The 4,686-nt window shown below is 41.3% G+C and overlaps 1 non-coding gene across 1 annotated transcript; it reads right to left on the bottom strand.

Moving 5' to 3' along the window:
• Window positions 1-4,196: 4,196 nt before the first annotated feature.
• LOC114007941 (U6 spliceosomal RNA) lies at window positions 4,197-4,303 on the bottom strand. The gene has a single exon (XR_003549507.1). It is a non-coding gene; the product is annotated as a U6 spliceosomal RNA (small nuclear RNA).
• Between the last annotated feature and the right edge of the window lie 383 nt (window positions 4,304-4,686).

The raw sequence follows: 4,686 nt of genomic DNA, 5'->3' as shown, positions 1-4,686 counted from the left end.
TTTAAAGAAAATGTTCAAAATATTTCTTATAATTTTGTATAATTTTATGATTCTAGGTACATCAATTGTTAAACTAGGAAGCAAAGATGCATAAAGAAGACAAAGTTCTTGACCTAAAAGGGCTCACACTCTAGCACTGGCTGATTCCAGTTGTAGCCTGTGAGCATAAAGGAACGTAAAATCTCTGCTGGTGACTGTCCTCTCTTCCCACCCTGCATGATTTATTTTCCTTTCCATCTTATTTGCTACATTCTTCAGAAAAAAAAATTTTTTTTTTACTTCTCTTTTCTCCTTTCCCAAAGTTGTTTGTCACCACTCCTGGAGGCTCCCAAATCATACTGAGTTTCTTTGATTTATCACACTCCCCCATCATATATTGTAATCTGTCCTCCAAATGAGAAACTCCATAAGGTTAGGAGCAGATTTCTAACATTAACTATAATTCTCCAGCACCCAGCACGATTATCGACAGCATTGGAGACACTCAATATTTTCTCAAAGCGTAGCCACATATGCATGTGCAAGTATCTACGAAGTGCAGTAAATAGAAGAGTCAAAAAGACAGAAAACACACCTCCCCATTAAAATTCAATAAATAAGGCTGCGGCCGATAGAATAACGCCCTTAAAGAATGTTCCAAGGATCACATGGCAGAAACTTTGCCAATTCTAATCTTAAGTATCTCTGAAGTTTGTTTTTAAACAACCACCAATCAAATTTGTTTAACTTCCTTTAATGGTAGTGATTATACCCGTGAAGTACTGGTGAATAACTCATTTGACATTTACAGGCAAGTCCAAATGTTAGATCATTCATAAACATTAATCAGTAGTTCCTGGTAGCTCGACCACAGTTGTACCTCAACAAATACGTGAAAGATAAAGGTGAATTGTTAATGCATTGGCCCAGTTACAGTCATAACTTCAAAAATTAAAGCTGAGGGGTGGGTGGTGAGGGTGGGAAATTATCATTTTAGTATACCAGACTCCTCTTAAGCATGTCCAAACACTATAGAAAACAATAAACCCAGGTTTTTGGCTCAGCAGGTGATAAGTTATTAAGGCAGCTAGATTCCACGTGGTCGACTGTGTGGTTTGAGTCCTGGACCTAGTGGCTTGGAAAACATGCCAGGGGTATGTGAAAGTCCATAATCTCGAAGGAAGAAATGGAGGAGAAAGGATTGTGGCATGGCCATCCCTCCCGGGCATGCTCTTTCACTTTCTTTCTCTCTCTCTGTTTCTCTCCAGTGAGCCCCCTATAGCAAATTAGAATGAAATAAAATAGGTTTTAGTTTCTGGATGTATCCTGTGAATTTCTTTAAATCTCAGGATGTACTTGCCGCATTTTTAAATTTTTAAAATTTATTTTACTGTGCTTTTAATTGGTCAGCTCTTGGGTACAAAACCCACAATTTAATGGATAAAACATATCTTAGCTTGTGGTTATACTTAAACTCTGTGATGCTGGAAGATAACAATGGTTAAGAAATTTTTTCAACTTTTTGTTTTCCCAAATGCCCCATACATTTATAGAGGCTTGCACAAAGAACTATCCTCTTCCCCATCCTTCTCCATATGTCTTAGATAAGATCCACCATTGGGACCAGCAGTTGGCATAATGGCTATGTTACTGGACCCCCATATAGTCGACCGCAGTTCGAGTCCTGGACTGGGTGGCTTAAACTCATGCTGGGCACATGTGCGTTGGGCGCATGTGCGTGCATGCCTAAAATCCTAAGAGGAGATGAAGGAGAAGGGATTGCGGCATGGCCATCCCCTCTAGGGGGTGATTTCTCACTTTGTGTCTCTCTGTCTCTCTCTTCCTTTCTGGTGGGCACACGTGCCCTATATATAGCAAAAAAACTCTCAAAAAAAAAAAGATCCACTGTCTACGTTTTCTTGTGATCACCATTAGATTTGCAGATGCGTCTGCTGTTTAACTGTGACAAGGCCAAATGCAGACCTCTCCCCTCTTGCCTGAACCTGCAGAAAAGACACAGACACTTTCCCTTTCCATACCACCTCCCAGTCAACTTCCAGTTCTTTATCTCATGAATGAGGAGCTAAGATTACAATGGTTTGCTCTCTTGAAACTAGCTAGACACAAAGATTTCTTGCCCAGCCACTGCTGATTGTAAGGCAATCCAGTTATGGGACCAGCAGTTAGCGTTATGGCTATGTCGCTGGACTCCCATGTAGTCGACCGCGATTCAAGTCCCGGACCCGGTGGCTTAAACTCACACCGGGCGTGTGCGTGCATGCCCAAGATCCTGAGAGGAGAATTCTCGCTTTCTGTCTCTCTGTCTCTCTCTTTCTGGTGAGCGCACGCGCCCTGTAGCAAAAGCCTCTCCAAAAGAAAAAAACAAAACAAAACAAAACAAAACAAAACAAAAGCAATCCAGTTATGAATCGCCATGTCTGTGTCTTGTAAAGAGAAAAACATCCTTGAAGTATGTTCCAATGATCACGGCGCAGAAATTTGGCCAATTGTAATCTTAAGACCTATAAGAGTCTGAGGTAAAACCATGCTGCTAAGACTCTGATCTTCCAGTCTGAGGTGCTCTCCTTATTGCAAGAACTTGATTAAATTGTCTTAATTAACTAACACATTTTGTCCTTGATAGTGTGGCATCAGGCCTCTGACGATTCTTCTTTTTTTTTTTTAAAGTCTTGATGTTCCTTTATTGGAGCATGATTCCTGACCAGTGTACAGTGCTGTATTCACTAAACAGAGACCTGCACAGAAGTTACATACTGTCCGTCTAGACAGGGTTGTTACACTTGGTCCATTGATGGAATAGTTCCATTATAAAGTTCTATACATCAAAACACTTTAATTTGACGAGGCTGCCTATTAATTCATCTCTGAAAAAGTGGCATTTCCCACTATACTGCACATCATTAAAAAGCTCACGTGTTAGGGAGCCTTTCTGCACAGGGGCACTGAGCAGAGCTCGTCATCCCACCGAGATTCACAGTCAGCCATGTTTGAGAGATTTACGCTAGAAAACGGGGATTCGGGACCAAAAAAACTATTCGTAGCATCCAAACCTAACTTCTTACTCCAAGAGCCCGTTTTCTTGGCCACACTTTACGTGCCAATGAAGACGTGCCAGCAACTGTCCCATGTGGACCTTGGCAGTAGAGCACCAGTTTGTCCGATGGTGGTCACAAGCACAAAGGCCCATTGAAAAAACTGCCAATTTGAGATAAAAACACAAGATATTCAGAACTGAGTTTTGAGCACTCTTGCATCCCCAATGATAATATTGATAAATTGACAGCAAATTGTACCCATGTTTCCCAGCTGTGGGGGCATTAATACATTGATTTAAATCCCTTTACTCAGTCCACACAGCTCTGAGAAGTCATCCTGCAAAGTGTGTATCAAAAATAATGAAGTTCAGGTGACAGTTTAACAGTGAAGTGCTCTATACAAGTCAAACTTGGAAGGTCACAGTAAGCCTATCTATTCTGAGAGAAGAGCATCAAATCCTTGTGTACACATTTAGCTTTATTGTAACAAAGCAACTTGTACACTTTTAACGTTTAAAACAGAGCATCTTTCCTTTCCAGTGAAACAAAAAGAAAATTTAAAAATAGACAGGAACAAAATTACAATAGAGAATGTCAATTCCAAATAAGATCCTCCAGGTTCTGCTGATTCTCACATCGAGTGGCAGGGCTCAAGTCATCATTAGGAGAGAATTTTATTTTTAAAAGTGTCATCTTAAACCACAAGGATGTCTGTTAAACATCACAATTAAACATGCCAAAGGAGAAGCCATGTTGTCAAAATGCCCACTTAACTCACCCAGACATCTCAAACCCACCCTTTGCTGACCTTCTATAATCCCATTTTTAAAAGTGTTTTTTTTCTTTTTTTAAACAAGAGAAAGTAGACAGATACATGTTGGTAAATGCTAACTGTCCATATTCACTTAGAGAAACAGTGCAATCTCTGAGCCCAGTATGCAGAGAAAGGAGGAAAAAAGCTAGAATTCTATGCACTGCTACACAGGGGCCTAGCACCCTCCAGCTTCCAGCAGAGCAAAGGGAGCAGAAGGATTTTCTTTCTTTCCACAGAGCTCGGTGGTGTTAATTCCAAACAGTTTTTGTTGAGACAGGAAGGGATCAAAATGAATTTGGAACAGAAAAGGGTAGAGATTCTTTTCCCATTGTTTCTGCTCAAGGTTTAAAAATACGGAACACTTCACGAATTTGCGTGTCATCCTTGCGCAGGGGCCATGCTAATCTTCTCTGTATCGTTCCAATTTTAGTATATGTGCTGCCGAAGTGAGCACCTGATGATTCTTTAGACCCAGGTAACCGGCCTCTCAGAGCCCTCTCTGTGCTCATTCTTGACTTGGAATCTTGGGACTCAACAGTGAAGCCAACTCTTGCTTGGTGCTCTTGACTCTGGCCTGTTGGAATTGATCTTTATTCCTTTGGGGGGGGGTGCGGGTGAGGAGTTGCCATAGGGCACATATGCCCACCAGAATGAGAGACAGAGAGAGAGAGAGAGAGAAAGTGAGAAATCATCCCCTGGGGGAGGGGAGGGGATGGACACACAACAATCCCTTCTCCATTCTTCCCTCAGGATTTTGGACATGCATGCACATGCACTCAGCATGATTATGGTCTGATCTTGATTCTTGCTGAATGCTCACTTAATTTCTGATGGTAG

This window comes from Tupaia chinensis, unplaced genomic scaffold (assembly GCF_000334495.1).
Source record: "Tupaia chinensis unplaced genomic scaffold, TupChi_1.0 Scaffold000257_1, whole genome shotgun sequence".
NCBI classification, from domain to species: domain Eukaryota; kingdom Metazoa; phylum Chordata; class Mammalia; order Scandentia; family Tupaiidae; genus Tupaia; species Tupaia belangeri.
This window is presented reverse-complemented; position numbering and strand designations above follow the sequence as displayed.